The sequence below is a fragment of the Ischnura elegans genome, chromosome 4 (assembly GCF_921293095.1).
Source record: "Ischnura elegans chromosome 4, ioIscEleg1.1, whole genome shotgun sequence".
NCBI classification, from domain to species: domain Eukaryota; kingdom Metazoa; phylum Arthropoda; class Insecta; order Odonata; family Coenagrionidae; genus Ischnura; species Ischnura elegans.
Genome location: NC_060249.1, coordinates 36,011,865 through 36,030,823, shown reverse-complemented (window position 1 = coordinate 36,030,823; position 18,959 = coordinate 36,011,865). Strand labels below are relative to the sequence as shown.

Below are 18,959 nucleotides of genomic sequence, written 5' to 3'. Positions count from 1 at the left end.
CATGAGAGAAAGAGAGAAGAGTTTTCGGGAAAGGTGTGGCGCTGCCCTCGGACGGGGGAGGGGGAGCGGTGGAAAACACAGGGACGAGTGGAAGGGGGGGAAGAGCAGTCATATAATGGCAGGAGTGGGGGAGGTTGAAAGATTTCCCAGTGGACTAAGACGGGGCTGCGAAAGGTGTTCCTCCTAGTCCTCCACCTTGCGCCTTTGCTCCACACGAGAAGGGTCGTCGGCTGGAGCAGTTTTACTACGAGATGTGCGAGGGTGAGAGTTTGGGGTTGTCTTGGCTTAATTTTTATTTTTTAGTTTTTATTCCTCCAAGGACTAGAGATGAATTTGAAATTGTTATACTTTCTCCACAAGGGATGCCCATTTTAATAGTGCCTATATGATATATAAGAGTCATTCCACCTGAATTCATCAAGCGTTTGTCCCTCAGGGTCTCAGAGTTCGATGGAAATTTCTATAATTTTAGCTCAAACTAATTCCACGAGACCGCTTTTGCGAAAAAAAATTTTTTGGGTCTTTTATTCCTATTTCAATTTTTTTCAAATGCTTGCCAAAAATAGTGCCTTGAATCTCATAATACCTCCTATTTCACAAAAAAACGGCCGTGGCGTAGAACTATAATTTAGGGCTTATTTCAAAGATTACATTTTTTAATGTGGATAGATATATTTAAATTTCCGAAACTTAATGGATTGGAGAAGCTGACTTTAGAATAATAGTGGTGTAAAAAATTATGGCTTCGACAGAGTTCATCATGGGTCTAACCAAGAAGCTTAAAAACACGAAAATTTAGCGAAAATTGCTTTCCCTAACGTTAGATAATTTTTTGACTAACCACATATACATTTGATTTAACCGCTCTTTTTATGTACCAGGAGTAATGAAAAACTATTTTGAGGCATTATCGACAACGTCGGGATATCATTCTTTTAAAATGAAGACCGTGACTAGTTGTCATGGATTTTATTTTGACTCAGCTACGTCACGCTGGGGTACACTCGTATATGATGATTGCGAACGGGTGTGACTTGCATTTTTAACATTTTTTCCAAAGTTTGTCAAGTGAAATCTTGTCAACAATACCTTGAGTAACATTTGAATATAATTATATATATAATTATAATATAATAATAATATATAAAATTTATAAATGCTATATGTGAGAAAATACTGACCTAAAAATGCAAAATGTTTCATAAAGGCACACGTTGACAAGGATGATCCATGGATGAATATAAACTCCAAAAATACAACCATATCAGAGCAAGTATTAAACGACCAATATTCCACAAAAAGTGCTTGCCGAGCGAGAGTGACGAGTTGTCTTCAAGAAGAGGAAATTCTTAGCGGCAGAATCAGAATAAATAGTTACTCGCACGATTACACAAGTACATAGTAGGTACATTAGAACATAGATTAGGCAGACGCTGGCTGACATGATACCAGGATATGTTAAATGATGGAGTTGAATATGCATGAAAATATCTTGTGGATGATGACGTAAATTAAAATTAGAGACGATCGGCGAGAATCGGGCGCGCGAAAAGAAAACAAATGCTCTATCCAGCGAGCCGCCCAAATAGAAATCTTATCGGAAACCCTGTTACGCACGGGTGCATCAAGTAGTGGGGAGGGATACGTGACGTCAAAGTTACAATCTGATGTCGAGACCATTGGCCATTACGAAAAAGGCTACATATGGCCATATGTGTGGCGATGGTAACTGAAGAAAAAAAACAAATAGCAATGGAACTCTATCAAAAATACCAATACCTACAAAGGTGCTACGAGGCCAGCTGAGACTTACAGCTGAGACTTGCTAGACCCGCTACCACACTTTCAATACATGAATTTCAAATCATATGTCTTACTCTTGGACATTCCCGTTTTAATAATGCACGACCTTAGCATTGCTGTCCATGATAATTACACTTTGATCGGATGACATCGGATAAAATTTCAAAAAACATTCTTACTAATGAAAGGATTCCATTCCGGCATAATGCCATGGGACACTCATACCACATAATCCTCGAAATGCGAGAGTAATGAACTAAACCAACCTACCAATAATGTAAAAAATTCTATGCCTTTGGCATATTCTGGGATGGGTGCTACCCTCACCTATCCAAACTAACCTCCGGGTTGTGAATCAAAAAGGCATGGGGAGGAAACAAAGTGTCGTTTTGACTATGTAAATGGCTTACTAATTTACTTTTGTCTTACTCTTTACTAATGTAAATGTCTTAGATTAAAAGGCCTCCTGGAGGGTTACAATACTCCTTACTAAACGGCCCTCTAGTTCAATTTCCGCATAAAGCCCTCAGATACCCCTACAAGAAAATCTTGGAAACGCTAGGCGGCGCAGGGTAAGGAATTGGACCCACCCACCTTGAATTGTGATGTCCGAATATCTGTGCCTAAATTCGGTTTGGTATTGTATTTGGAGGAGGTGACAAACCGATGAGATCACTTGCGCCATAAGGGAAGGGTATGAAGAGAAACCCGGCGTCGGCATGAGCCGGCTCTTAACGAAAGGCGTCGAGGGGACCACGGCTTAACGATCCGATGGACGGAGTGTTGCGCTTGAAATGTTCTCCGCACTACATTCAAGCAGGGATCGGGCGGTCTCTGAAAATTGTCTGCCACCACCACGATTTGAACCCGGGCTCATGGGGTATGAAGCCACCACAGCAACCCGATCCCAATCAATTCGGGGTGAGCTCTACCCTCACCTATTCCTCTGTCTGTAAGGTCTGGTGAAGTAAAAATCGGGTCATTCTGAAGATGGAAGGTGGCAGATGTAAACGGCTCGAGGGGGTGGGGGATAAGAAATATTTCTGTCGAGTGGACCACGCGTCGAGGGGGAGTGGGTGGCAGAAGGTGGCGGACAAGAAGGCTGTTCCTCCCCATCTCGGAGGCGACCCGTCGCGTCGCCGAGCGTAGTTTTACTACGGCTTGCGCGTGAGACGGTCCGGGAAGGAGGGAGGGTGGAGAGGAATATGAGCACAGGGAGAACGTGAGTGTGAGCACAGCGGAGATGGGAGGTGTGATGATTAAAGGGAGGAGGGGAAGAGAGAGAAGGTGACCCCATCGCAAGCTGCGTCACCACGCGATCGAGGTACAGTCAGTCCTCACGTAAATATATGGCGTTGCTCAGTAGACGATTTTTGGAATGAAGGAGTCTATTTCTCTAACACAAGTACCAGTTGTCATTGGTGGAAGAAGAGCACCTTAATCCTATGAACAGGATGCAAGAAAATCCTCGAAATGTGCGCAGAACAAGGGCTTTGCCCAACCTACATTGAATGCAGGCGATTCACATGCCTGTGGCTTAATCTTTGACGAGCTCTACCCTCACCTATCCAAACTAACCTTGAAATTTTTAATTTTGCCAAGAAATTAAGCTGTTTCTTTGGTGGAGCTTTTAAAGTAAGGGATCAAAAAAGGTAGAAGGCCAACTGTGACCTTAACAAAGAACCTTGATCAGCGTAACAACCGAAGGTTGGTTTGGATAGGTTACGGGAGGTATTCGACGATACCCTTGATTAAACCGTAGCTCAAAATCCAGGCTTTTCTGTCTTTATGATTTTCATTGCTAAATTGAAAATATTTCAATGAGTTAGAATCAGGTATCTTATGAAAATTATAAATTTGAATTAAACTAAAAAAGTATCTCCTTAATATATTTGACGGTTGAGATTGAGCTTTTAGATGACTTCTTTCAATAGCTCAGCTAAAAACGGCTAAATTTCATGCCAAAATATAAAATGTCATATTTGGACAGTCTGAGAATAGTCACAAACAGTTATTTCATCATCACAGATTCATAGCACGACCACTAAACTCACGCCAAAAAACAAAAATTTTAAATCCTTAACTAATTTTGTTATCCCTGGCTAAGAGTATTAATTAATTCGAGAAAACTGTATTAGAATGAGTGCGAGTTACGGGAAAACTTATATTGATTTGTAATTAAGACTATCTTTAACTTGTTATGATCCTTTATTGCATGAATATCGATAGAACTACGTTCTCTACATCAAGCTCATCAATTTATTTAAAAGGAAAAAATGTATGAGTTAATAAATAAAATTATGTCTGCAATCGAATACTAAAAAAATACAATGCTACTGATACATCGAAACCATTGCTTTTTTCTAAATCCACAAAGTTCCTCGGAAGAGCCAGAACCGGTTGAGAGGAGAATTTTGATCAATTTGGCGCCTTGTGCGCCAGGTGCTGATAACAAGTGGTCAGTCTTATGGTCAGTCGAGTTCCGTTACGAGAGGCCTCATTTTGGACCTTAAAATAACACTCGGTTTAATTGGCCTTTGGCCAGCAAACCATGATATGAATAACGACCTCGGCCGTCCATTTGTCGGAGGTGATGGCATAGAAACTTCCTTGCTTGGTAGAGTGCATTGCCGTGGGGTGATTTTCGTATTTTTGGTTCATTTTATGCAAGGACAACATTAAAATTTTCTTTTGTGAAAACTTTAGAAATATTTTTTACTTATAGCATACGTCACTTCGGTATTATTTTTCTTTTCTACACCTCGAAATTTTAAAATCTACCTTTCGGCCATTTTAAAAATCGAAGAATGGGTAAAATTCAATTTGAAAACGCTCTTTGTAATGCGAAGATGTCGTTCTCTCTATAAAATATGATGAAATGCCCCAATCATGGGAATCTCTGTCGGACCGTAGATTGAAAAATAGACTAAACCTTTTAGATAAATTCAAAATCAGTGTCTTTTCTCACGAAGTTAACCATATCTTACGGACGCCAGCATACTACGGAAGATCAGATCATATAAATAAAATAAGAGAGATAGATTGTAGAACACACAGATTCAGAATGTCATTTTTCCACGATCGATAAGAGATTATAACGGCAGCGATAGAACTCAAATAGATTGCATGACTTGTGGTGTAGCCAACTAACCTCTGTAAAACTTAATGCATGTTTCTTAATTTTATTATTATTTCTAACAGCATATAGTAGCATAATTTTTTAGTATGCGTGACGTTTTTTGTACTGTGTGGTGTGCATGTTGGAGTCCAATTGCATGCTGCATGCTGGTGATTGATCACCCCCTGCCAAACACCCTAGAGGTGGCTCGTAGGGTATTATGTAGATGTAGATGTGAATCAAATACTTTGCCCGCTACAAGATGAGGAAGACGACCGTTTTGCCGTTGTCATTGTTTTTCGCGTGTTCTATAAAGCTATAAGTTTGCGTTTAAAAAATGTTTAATGATAATTTTTGTCATAGAATAAACAGTTCGTAAAACTATAGATGACACGGCGCTATGGAGTTTCTGTAGAATTTGATACAAATGCCTAAAGTTCAGCGGTCTACCTGCAATTGTAGTCTGAAATTAAAACAATGCTAAGGGGGAAAATTTTGAAATTATGACATGTAAGACACATGTTGTATATATAAAACCATTCAATCGCATTAGTCGTTAAATCATTAAAATTAAATTCCATTAAAAATAAGAATAAAAAAGTAACAACTACTTACTAGTAATTGAAGTCAATGAATAATTAGCATAAATTGCCTAAAACATACTATTAACCCTCGGTCGGAAATAAGTCCCGATGCTTAAACTAACAGCCGTTTCACTCCTACCGGCCTTAAATAGACATTATGGGATATAGGTCCATTTATCTTCCCCAAAAACAGAGAGCTGTCTCCACTGCTGATAAATTATCTGAAGCTGACAATCTACAAATAGATGACATTCTATGATTAGCAAACACTAGAGTTTTCAGAGGTGGGCATTCAGAATGTGGCACTAACTTAAGCGGAAGGTTCTAGATCTTGTTGCGAAAGACACCTAAATGTAATAGAAAAATCAGATTCAATTACTGAAACCAATCAATAATTGGATTTGTTAGGATAATCGACCAAATGGTATATTTCACATGGTGGCTTTATAGTAGAAAAGAATGGTAGGCAATGAGGCAAAAAATGTGTGTTTGTATCTGTCAATAGCTTTGAAGTATAGGTTATTGTCTGATTTATATGGTGTTGTTGTCTACAATGTACCAAATTTCAATAAAAACAGAAAGTTATTCAAATTTGTAGAGCCCTCAGATAAAATTAAATTTGTCTTCGTAAGGTTTCAGTGTGCATTACCATTAGCTAAGAAAAAAATAGGAATAATTGTATCCATGTTATTGTAGGAAGTGATTGATAAAAAATTTTAAAGACAGTTATATCTAATTATTATAAATAAGGTTCACGAAGCCATTACTAAAAATAGTTCAAGTGGTAAAATACCTAGCGTAGATAAGGGAGATCATATTTCCAATCTTGGTCAAGGCAAATTTTCCTCTGAGGAATTTTTGTTCTATAATTTGCATTTTTTGAGTAACTGCATAGATATGTCACAGAGTAATTACTTCCGAAAATGGAGTTTCAATGTTTTTCATTTACAAAGCTATTTCATACAGCCATCAAACGTTATTGGTTTACATGAATAGTACATTCTGAAATTTAATTGCATATCACCTATAATTAATTAATACCACTAAATTGATAGAATATAAAGCTTTTATTCTATTAAGACGTGAATTTAACAGTCTGGGAAGCGTTTCGTAAAGTATTCACTAGCTTAACCTCAACGTCATTATTTCCGTAAAATAATAAAGAAGTTGCGGTATATCAAGGTGAAGGAAAAACAAATGAGGGTTGAAATGGGTTAGACGGCCAAGGGGATAATTAAGAGAGGAGAGTGACCACTCCGAGAGGAAATAGTACGGAATAGAGCACGTCGCGATACGAGCCCCGATTAGCTGAGGAAATGAACTCCATGAGGGAAATGACATCACAAGATAACGTCTCAAAAAAAAAACGAGGAAATAAGCGTGGCAGCACAGTGCAATAGGGAAGAAATGCACTCTTCAGCTCATACATGCATTTTGTGCCACGGAAATTTACCCTCTAAGAATAATTATAAACTCTAAGTAAGGCAATTTCCCATATAGATAAGGGAGCTCTAATTGGGAAAGCTAAAGAAATGAATGGAAAAGATGAACGATAGTAATGAAATATACTAGTAATACCAAGGAAGGTTGTAATTAATTCGTTCTGTTGTTATATTTGATTAAATTATTCTCAGTTCATAATTTCCTAAAACAAATTTTATATTAAGATTATCCGTAATCCAAAGGTGCTGGTGAATAACGTTAAATGAATTTCAAGAGCAAAAAACCGCTTATAATCGATGAGGAATACGAAAACTGCTTCTTAAAAAATGTGGAGGCATGACCACAATTACTATGCAAAAAATGGAAAGTCTCTAGTAAATGTTATGACGTATCATGTATGATTATGCATTGATCAATTACTGATTTCTACTAACTAAGGTTTACAAGGTTGTTATTGTGAGTACCAATCCAAATCAATGACATATCTAATCATTCGCTGCACCTATTCAGCAACAAGTATAATTTGTTGGTACTATTTTGACCATTTCTGCATGTTATGTGAATAGAAACGTTTTTTTATGAAATAAATTTAAGGCCTGTGATATAAAACGCTTAACCATCATTGATTTTTTTCTGAATAATGCGCGACAATACATTTGATATAGCCAGTGAAAATATTCCCTATCCTATCGCAACTCCCAACACATTTCCACCCACTCCAATCTAATCAGTAACGCAAAATTAAACCCAGGAGCAGATAACGGCAGCGAATTTAGCTCCCACGAAGAACTTAAGGACAGGGGATCAAAGAACGTCGAGCCAAATCACAGAAACTCGCGGAATAAGCACGTCAAATGTATAAATTGCTATTTTTCTTCACTAATATCATATCGCCATCAAGTAGTTAATGGGAAGGACAAACATATGGCCAACGCATTTGACTGACTGAATAGTTCTGGTGAAAAAAATTAATTCTGATGAAATAGTATAGTCAGAATTATTATATTTGGATGGAACGAAAGAAAGATTGTAATAGGCTATAACCATTAGGCAATACCTGTAGTGCCAATAACCATGTAGAAATATGGCACTGTTTCATTTAAATAATATTCAGAACTTCCACCACGTCGTGCCGTATATAATGCAAGATATTTGGCAATACGTTTTCCGTGATATAATAAAATTTAATTGTTTTCCAAATTAAATGGAATAATTACGGAATTAATGGTGGCGCTTATGAAAAAATAAACTAGCTAAAATTCTCAGCCGTAATAGTCTTTAGAAAGAACAGAGGACAGACATATCTAAGTGACATAAAACAATGTTTTGAGCGATTATTCTTAACAAGAGTTTCTGAAAAACAAATGATAGCTGCCTGAGGAGAACTGAGTGACATCTAAGAGATATCTAAGTGACATGAAGAATGAAACCATGTTTTGAGTCAATAAAGCGATTATTCTTAACAAGAGTTTCTGAAAAACAAATGAATAGAATGTGAAATTGCATTCTTAATAGCTGCCTGAGGAGAACTGAGTGACATCTAAGAGATATCTAAGTGACATGAAGAATGAAACCATGTTTTGAGTCAATAAAGCGATTATTCTTAACAAGAGTTTCTGAAAAACAAATGAATAGAATGTGAAATTGCATTCTTAATAGCTGCCTGGGGAGAACTGCATATGCTGCGTGCAGCTGACATGGAGCGTCAAAATTTTGAGTTGGCGATGAAACGAAACACTGACGGAAGAAACAGGAAGCGATGATAAGGAGTTGACGAAGAAGAATCGCAGGGAAGACGCATAAGGCGTCCGCAGGAAGTGAAAGGGTTTGCGAGTGGAAGAATGAATACTATTTCCCTTAATGGAGTACTTTAGGAGGAGAAAATGGGTTGTCGAAAGTTATTACGGCAACTTACCCATCTAATAGCTTCCGCTGAGACACCGATGGAACAACTTCAATAACCCATCGAAATCGTTTTCCTTGGTGGAGCAAAATAAGGAACAGACATATGGCATACGGATGAAATATTCCAGGTAAAAAGGTAACAGTAAAACAACAAGTATGTTAATTTACATTCCCGTACTTTCATTGGTGTATTTTCTAATTCTCAGCCATTTTATCAGCCGCAGCTGCAGAATGATGTAGGTAGCTGTTTGATCTAGCTAAAAATAAAACTTAGGCAAACAATTGGTAAAACTTTCAGCTAAACCAATTCCTAGAAGAAGTTACCATAAATTAGTCATTTGATGAATATCCATAAAATATTTATCGCTGAATGAGCACTGAATTTAACGATATCACCGTGAAAAAATAAATTCTTGGTACCATTCATATACATTCATGCATGCGCTTACTCTCGACAAAATTAGCTAACTGTTGTAACAGATGATTTGTAGATTTTCACATTCATTGAAACATGCTTCCCAGTAAGCTACGATTGAATTAATTCAGTGTGGCCATGAGCAACCAGTTATATCTAATATCATGCCCATGCCAAATAAAAAGAATTCTTTTTGCTGCAGCAAGACTTTCCAACTCGCTCAAAATGTATCACCACTCAATAGAATAGTCATTACTTGCAAATATGTTCACAGTAGAAATTAAATACATTATTCGAGATAATTAGTCTTGCTGAGAAACAATTTTTTCACTGAACGAGCGTTTCTACGAATTAAGACCTTCATTCATTACTTTTATCGCAAATAATTCCATAGAAATTCGACTTATAAGACCAGCACCAGCAGGCAGGACGAGCAACTGCGAGTATTACAATAGCGTTTTCCAATCAGCCAATAAATGTGTCGTGACTCCCCGGAAATTTAAATGGTTCAGCAAAAGTCACTCCTCACCTCTCTGATGGTAGAGTGATAAAAATTTTAAGGGGAAAATTAGCTAAATTGAGGATGGTTAACCATAATTTCTTTTCGTGATGATATAATCTAATGAAGTCATAATTTTTCATTGCTATTTCTCGCGAAGACACGTAATCTATTGAGAAATGAATATTCCTGCACTGATCGCCGTGCTGTGGACATTTTTTAAAACCAATTAAATACACCCAACGTGGCAACATAAATCAAGCTTCTACCTAACGCACTTGTTTCCCTTATGTAGTTCTCTATCCTCTAATAGATAATGCTTAAACATATTCGTTAATTAACAACAAAATATGCGTTCTAAAAATACCTCAAAGCTATTTTATTTATCACCATAGATTTGCATCTTATTGAGGAAGATGCTGTTGACTTTGTAGTTTTCCCTAGGTTAAGTTACAAAGTTCATGAAGCTCACAAAACGGCTAATTTTACGGTGCAAGGAGTCATTTACTGCATTGGCGTGTCTATATTTTTGACTTTTTCACTTAACAAAAAGATAAATTAAAATTTTCTTTAAAATGACCTATTATTTATTAATTATCATACACTTAAGCCCAGATATAAATTTGCAAAGTACAGTGGCACACCATTTTGACGCGAGGCAAAGAAAGGACCCTTTTGGCAGGCGGGCGACCGAAACCACCACTTGTTGCACCATCACTAGTGCCTCCCTCGAAATATATATATGAAAAAAAGACAAAAACCATTTGGGCCCTTAGAATCCCTCCACTATAAGGTGCCCCGGGAGCAGCTGATGTAGGAGTAGGATGTGTAGCAGGGCACCCATGGGCCACTTGCTCCTACCCCCTTCGGAAGAGAGAGGGTCTTCCACCTGCCGACAACCAACCCCATTCCCTCCCCGAGACGCAGGTCCGAAAAGTTTTCCCCAAAGCGAACGGCCGACAGACCGCAACCCCTTCTGCTCATTTCCCTTCCACTCACGAACATCCCATGATACCCGCGCAAACACCCAACCTTACCCCCTCCATCGAGTGAGTTTCCAGAAAAACCAAACTTCTCACCCCGTCGCATCGACACCATCTTCCACTCGAAGTAGGAAAAAAATATTAATACCGAGCGAGGGGTAAGAAAGGAGGAAGGGTTGTTGCCTGTCTGCTGTCGGTGGAGAAGTAGCTACACTTCCCCCCAGTTTCAGAGGGGGTAGAAGGTGGTGGATGGGAACTGCTAAAGGAAATTCAACACCCGTCTGTGACACCACTTGAGATACGGATGGGTTCCATTTCCGAAAATTCGCGGGTAGGGAATTCAGGTGGTATCAACACTTAAACCCTGGTGAGCGAAACTAAGCAAAACTAAAACCCTATCCTACTTAATAAGCTTTATCCATATAAAATGAATATACTATAGAAGATTGACAAACGAAAATTAAATATGCAGATTGTATGTATAATTTACTGGTAGTATATTGCCACTTATTATTTAAATTTCATCATTTCAGTCAAAGCCATTCTACGTTCAGTTATTCCACGCAGATTCTTAAGGCCGTTTTACACGGTACACGGAATGCGCAATCTGACGTACGTGCGAAGGCGCAAACTAAATTGCGTCGTGTAAAGCGGTGAATTGCTGGAACACATGCGAGAATGCGTGGATGCGAGGCGTCAAAATAGCCCCTGTTCTAATTTCGTTCATGCATTCGCGCAATTCCGCGCCTTTTTTTAAATTAGTGCAGCTCTAACCTGCGCAATTCCGTGCCCTGTGTAAAACGGCCTTTACACTGAAATGAATAAAAACGCATTTTTCGACGAGTTCTCCTGCCAAATGAGAGGAAAATATAAAAACCAATAAATAATGATGAAAAAATTGAGCTATGCAGTTAGCAGCTTGGCCAATCAAAACAGGCCTCAGATAGCTGATTCTTGGCTATGAAAAAGATATCACTTTGATAAAGTTTCCTAAGCTTTTACAGCATATATAAAATCTCTCAATACTATCAACGAATATGATGTGCACTTATTCATTTCGCCAAAAACAAGCGTTTATTTTTTCACACTTTTTTCAGTCCCACACAAATGAGCGAATGAGACGAGAGGATAGGAGTTTGAATCAGTGACAGAAGAGAAGGGAATTAATCACGCAGTCAGAATAAGCCAAGCCAAAGAGAGTCGGAAACAAGTTCAAGGTTAAACGCTTTAGATACTAACCGGAAAGAATTATGTTATTTATTTTTAGCAATGGAAGGAAAATATTTCTTTAAATCTACCTATTACACTGACGAACTAGCATGCATATATCAATAGGTCCTTATTTCTATTATTTAATCTCACTAAACTATTGGCTGTCATGATATATAGTGGCTAGCGAGTCATTTTAGAGGAAGCTCGATTAAATGAAAAAAATAATTATATTGAAACTTTGAAAATTCCGCACAACTAAATCAGTAAAGCTAAGGTTCCTTGTGAATGAAATGTGGGCATTAAAACCGGCCGGGGTTGGCCAAAAAAGCTTGTAGAATTTTCAAAGTTTCAATGTATTAATTTAGTCATACTGCAAAAAATTAAGTATATAATAAAAACTATGAACTTAAAGGTATGTGATGATGTTCCGAAGCCATTGCGTCGCTATGCACGAAGCCGGAGCCACCTTTAGGGGAGAGGGTGTCATTTTTTAACCCTTCTTCGCTCAAGAAGGGTTGGGGAGGTGGAATCGTCAGTCGGACTTCCACGCGAGGGGAGTCTGTTGCACCCTTCGCATGGCGTTCTTGGCAGATGGGGGACGTGGAGTGAAGGAAGGGTGGGGGGAACACGTCGCCCTCTCCAAAGGGTTGCCACTCTGGCTGTTTGTGTGAAAGCGAGAAAGAAGTGGATGAAGGTTATAAATGGAATCGTGACAACAAATGCTACTACGAGTGTAGATAAAGGAAATGAGGCATAATTTGACTGCTCAAATTCTGAATGCTCATTTGATATTTTTAATTCTTAAAATTCAAAATAATTAATGTTTCAATTTAATATACAAACCACATTTGGGTACCCACTGATTTCTAATGAAGATATTAATATTTATTACCAGGTCATAAGACACTATCGAATCTTCCTAGAAAATTCGACTGAGATCGAGGGTTTCTTGTTTGTTCACCAATTGCTCTTTATATTGTTGAACGCAATCTCATTCCGTTATCCGTAAGAAATATTTTATCGTCGCAAGCAATTTACTGATAAGAAATCAAAGGGCAAATGTGCATTGCTCTAATTTACAGTACAGCAATTAATTCCTCCCATCGACTCCACTAGAGGGACTATTTGTTCCTTCTTCTTATTGAATTCATTATTTTTAGCATTATATTAGGATAAAACTTTAAGTATTTGTAGTTTCACTGATTTCACGGCTAACGCTAAGTAAATTGATTCACGTATGACTGTTTTCGTAGACCAAAAACAAAGACATAAGCACACGTTTTTACATCAATCGATCATCATTTCCACCAACCGATCGCATTGCCTGAGTTCCTGAAAGAAAATAAGGCTTTCAAATGATAAAGATAGTGGTCTACTTATTGGAGGTAAATAAAATTTTTCTTGAGAATTCACTCAGACAAATCCTAAAAATTTTCATTTAAAACTTTCAAATGACTCTTTTTATCCATAAGAGAAAATAAAAAAATTCTACCAGAGCAATCCTAGAGAACCAAAGCTTTTCTCTCTTTAAATAACATCACTATTGCTGAGATATATAAATTTGATTCATGTTTCATTCAGAGTCATTCATGCTTCTCTATCTCTATCTATTCAGTCGTTAATGTAATTATCATTTGAAAGCATTAATACAGCGATGGCAACATCAAAGCAGGGTATTATGCTGATCAATGGCCAGATATTATTGTGGAAATCGTGACATTAATGTGGCAATGTTTTTTGAACAAAATTCTCTAAATGACATGGTGTGGTTGCATTTTGAAAAAGAGACCGAGAAAACATCGTATACAGGTCAGTTTAAGTCTCTAAGTGAGGTACTAAATGGTATTGAGAACCCTGAATATTTTTCGGTTACACTGAAAAATGTGGAGACTAATAAATATCGTACCAAGTTAACTCAACATATACACACACAAAATTATCCACATATACTCCATCTATATCTACCTTTTTATCCATAAGTCTATATTTATCCAACTTCGGTGACGTTCTTTAGATATTGCTTGATGTGCCGATGGGATTTGTTTACTTTTGGTAACCGACAGTTGTTCTTCCAACTTAAGATAAACTTGCCCATCTTAAAAATTCTGGAGAGGTGCTTATCTTCTCCTTGCCTTTTTGATGGAAGAACGCTTTTAATAGCTCACTGTTAGATCAACTTAAAACTTCTCTCACCTCTATGATCATAGTTTTTTGCCCATAATATTAGTCTCTGAAGAGTATATAATCATTCTTTTAACCTCCAAACGTCTCTATCAATTTCCTCCACGTCTTTCCACGAGGGAGATGGATAGGTACCCCAGAGGTAATTAGAAAGGGGCCAGCAAGGGTAGAAGTTCTGTCCAAGGGAAGCCATTCCGATCCGAGGATGACCCCCCCTCCCTCAACCCCACAAATCGATTCTTCACCTTTCCTCCGAGGGCCAATCACAAGAACAGGTGGTCGTCCAACGTCCTCACCTGCGGCCTGCAATCCACGTCTGACCTGTTACTGAGCCTCCTTATTCTGCCGCTCTCATATAAAAGGTTTGGGGCTGGGAAACGGAGAAAGAAGCAGGTTTAATCTTATAGAAATGCTAGAAAAGACGGAAATGGGGATTTCGAAGTTTTTCAGAATAAGGAGTCAAGGCTTTTCGGTTTTACCTCGCTTACTTTTAGCATGAATAGAATGGGATCTTACATTAATTTTTTATTATCTTATACAAATGTAAAGTTTTCGTAGTGAATGTAGAGTATGGAAACGCATTTTCCTATTATTTCCCTTAGGTACTCTTAGAGCATTTCGCCGCGAAAAATCGACGGCCCTTGTTAGATAAGTTGGTGACGTCACTGACTCATCCCGAGCACCTCAGTACTTCTCTCTTACTCTTCGGCCTCGCGTATCCGTATCACGTGTTTTTTCGTAATTAAAACAATAGTTAGCGATACTTTCCCTCAAAGGTCGGCTCCCTCTGAACGAATTAATTACCCTACACACTAATGACGTCAACAAGTACACAGAAACGATAAATTAAGAGAGATATTTTGACGAACCGATAGGTATGGGAATTCGTTTTTTCCCCTATCAATAAAGGACTTTAATAAAAGCTAGGCGGAACTTCACTGGAGCATTTACTTTTCATTTGTAGAAGGCTGGTTTCCTAACACCCCCTGCCTCACGCCTATTTAGGAAGCTTGCAGGGTAATATGTAGATAGTTGAGCGGCAACTTTCGCATTTTTTCGTTTCAAAATTATAAGAAAATGGCTGAATCGAGAAGAGTTTTGTTCGCCGTACTCATTCTTTCCTACCAACTATAGAATCAGATAAACAATTCGCAATTTCATGCCTAGGTGAATCACTCAATTACGTTCCCAAAATTGGAAAATGATATCCATCCAATTATCTCAATCGCACACTGATTCTCTTACTTTCATGTCCCTCCTCTATCCCATACCTTACTTGACTTGCTATGAATGCCTCCGGGTCATTCACGGGCGGCTATTACCTCAACGTTTTCCTCCATTATCTAATTGCTACCGAACCTAACCAGGTAAGTCATGTGGTAACCCTCCCAGGATGTATGTGAAGGGTGTCGAATCAATCAGACCTTTGTATTTAAAGGAAGTGTTCATTTTAACGATAAAATAGAAGTTATCTTATCAGGGTACTCATTTATGGCTGGCATTGATGGCGGTGGGTTAGAGTCCTCGCATGCCAAACCGTAGGTCGCGGGTTCGAATCCCTGCTGGGTAGGTGGTCCCTATCCAGGGCAAGGATGATTGTGTCGTGCTTTGTTAACCCTTTCTAACCAGAGCTGTTTCTGGGAGAAATCAAATTTCAAGATTTTTCATGTTGAAAAATTGAAAATTTTACACTCAATGATAATAATCCTGGCAGCTGAATATTTCGTGCTTAAAATATACACTACAAAATAATATTTAGTTTAGATATCTCCTAAATATAGCTGAAAGTTTGAACATTTTTGATGTTGCTTAGAAACAGCATTGGGTTACAAAGTGTTAATCCTCCGTTGTAGAGATCTCTATATATTGGTTACGGGGAAGTTGGAAGTAAATAAAATAAATAAATCTCAATATTTGATTACAATTTAACCAACTCCTCAGCCGCCATGATCTCCTAAGGACTATTATCAATTTCGATGATTGAAACTTCGTGAGAAGTAGTCACCCACCCGATGTGATACCCGATAAAAGTTCACTCAACTGATGGCTATAGGAAAGCACGAAATCGTTCTTCACGCAGCCGAGTTTTCTTTTCGGGATGGCGGCAAAGGGCATCGACACGGCGATTCTTGGCCAGCCACAAATCATCAAAGCTTCAATTTCACCCCGCGCGCTACCCTCGGAGCATATTCGATGCACTGTTTGCACAGCACTCGACATCGTATCTCGTGTACTCTTAATGAAGCCATATCGGGTATGACTGATGGTTGAGCGGGCCCTATCTCGTGAAACGTGACTGTTAAACGGGTAGAAACATTTGAGGGGGCACACTGCCATGGCAGAGAGCGTAACGCTCTAAAAATAATATCTTCAATTTATCCTCTATCTTTCATGAAATTCAATGAAATTCTGCATTTAAAATACACGTGTGCATTATATAATATACCATCACATATTTGAAATATTTCGCTAATGAATGACAACTAAAAGTGAAATTTCTGGAAATCTCCACAGGCATGTGAAATAAATTAGCTCTCTACTCATAAATGAAGTACATACTGCTTACATTCGACGATACTGGGGTAATATTTGCAGCTAGTGAATGACATATACATTTTTGGAATGAAGACAGCATGGAAGTTGTAAAACTTGGAAAAAGGTTAGCATTATGTCTATTTTTCCTCAACTTCGTCATTAACATGAACTATGTTCCGTAATAACGGCACAAATTCACCATTACCTTAGAGTATAAGGAAATATTTAAGTGCTCCAAGGTTAACTTAGTGCGAAATCGTGATAGCCCGCAGCGGGTAGTTAGCCATCTGGAGTCGAATGAGGTGGAAAATGTGAGCTATATATTGGGTAATTACAATGTTGGAAGGACTCAATGAACCTTTTGGGGATTTTTTACGCAATAATTCACCAAGTGAATTCCTGTGAAACGCCTCAATGCATATTAATGGCGTTATTAAAGTAGTGTTGCGTGAAGTAATAACATAAATATGCATTGGCTTAATTTTGAGGAAGAGGGAGACTTTTATAGCGAAAATTGCTTAGTTCCAATCGAAATCAAATTATCTTGGCACCAAGTAAAGAATGAACTGAATGTAAGTAAAGAAAGTACTTGTTATCATGAAATTATTGTAGAATGTACGATTTTCTTAATCTAAACAATTAAAAGATGGTGTCTGTTTGTCTGTCTGCTATAAGCTTCCATACGGCTGCACGGATTGCGACCAAAGTTGGTACATCGGTGCATCTCATGCTTACAAATTCCATAGTGCTACCTTCGGTTGCATCCTACGTGTGGTTTTCTCATTACTGTTTGTTAAGTCACGTCATACAATTTCTGCGGTCGGACAACCTGCCAGGTAGGTACACCTATTGACACGCTAAAAGGGAAAAAATTAAGATCTTATAAGACCATAAAATCCAAGTTCCAAGTTACCCACTTCTCTTGGGTACTATCCTTCCCGAGCAACGCTGGGTGGCCTGCTAGTTGGTCGTAAAAAAGCCTAAAAACGGGTAATATCTTTGGTTGGATTACGGCTTAAACCTCTCTAATATAAGACAGGGTCTCAGGCGTTATTTTGTGGTTGCTTCATTATTGAATAAAATAAAATAACTTTGTTTTTATTCCACACTTTATTTTAAATACTTTTAAATACCTGATGATAACACTATATGCTGAAACCCGGGTCGTGCTATTTAAAATAAAGTGTGCAATAAAACAAAGTTATTTTATTTTATTCAATAAACCTCTCTAACCCAGAGCTGCTTTTGGGAGAAATTAAATTTCAAGACTTCTCATCTTAAAAATGTAAAAATTTTCTACTCAATCATATTTTTATCTATCATCCACTTTATTGTCGCAGCTACATATTTCGCCATTAAACTTTACAGCACAAAAGAAAACGTAGTTTAAATCTTTCCTGAATAGAGCTGAAAATTTACACATTTTTGATGTTAGAACTGTACTAGTATACTATCTAGCGATTTGATCGTTGGATTATTCTTTCTCATTGGATAATCCTCCAAAATTGTTAGAATAGCAATGGCTGTTTCCTGGTTTCGCTGGTGGTAGGACCCGCCCGCCTTTGTGACGGTGCAGGATTCCTCGTCCCATCCCTTCCTTCCCTATCCCGTCCCAGGAGGCGTCTTCGGGCTCCTATCGCGGCGGCGCCTCCATTCCTTTCTCCTTCCTGTCCTCCCCCTTCTGCGGTGCAGAGGTAAAAAGCCTCGCGCTTATAGGCCCTGCCCAAGGAGTGTATCCTTGCGAGCCCGCCCTAGGAGTCTCGTTCCAACTGTACTAAGTAGTATACTTTCTACGGAAAGTCGTAGAAATTTCCTTCCACATAGGAATTTTTTTTTTCCTTTCTGAAGAAACATTAAATCATAGTTTCGCCAGTAGTGGGCCCTAGTCGCTCTCATAGCGGCGAAGGTATTCCCTATACCTCCCTTTCATACCTATCCCTACTCTAGAGGCGTCGTTGCGCTCCTATCGCGGCGGCGGCGCCTCTTACTTTTCCTTCCATACCCTTCCTCGGGTACGCGGGCGTATCAGTTAAGTCACTGGGTCCCGGCCCCGGTGTGTTGTAACCTTCTAAATACCCCATTGGTGTACTAGTATACTTAAAAGCAACATTGGGGTGTAATGGATTAAATCCTCAGATCGACCACTTGTCGTCGCAAGGGAGCAAAAGTAAAGCTAATCAATGCTTTTGATCTTGCAGGCGAATATTAATTTTTTTCCCGGACGGAAGCAGATGCGGCAGATGGTGGGCAAACCTTCGTTCGCGAGACCGAGTGAATGTTC

General features: G+C 38.5%; 1 long non-coding RNA gene across 1 annotated transcript in view; it reads right to left on the bottom strand.

Annotated features, from left to right (window-relative positions):
• The window catches only part of LOC124157276, a 491,801-nt gene that overhangs the window by 192,329 nt on the left and 280,513 nt on the right, over positions 1–18,959 (bottom strand). The window lies entirely within an intron of this gene.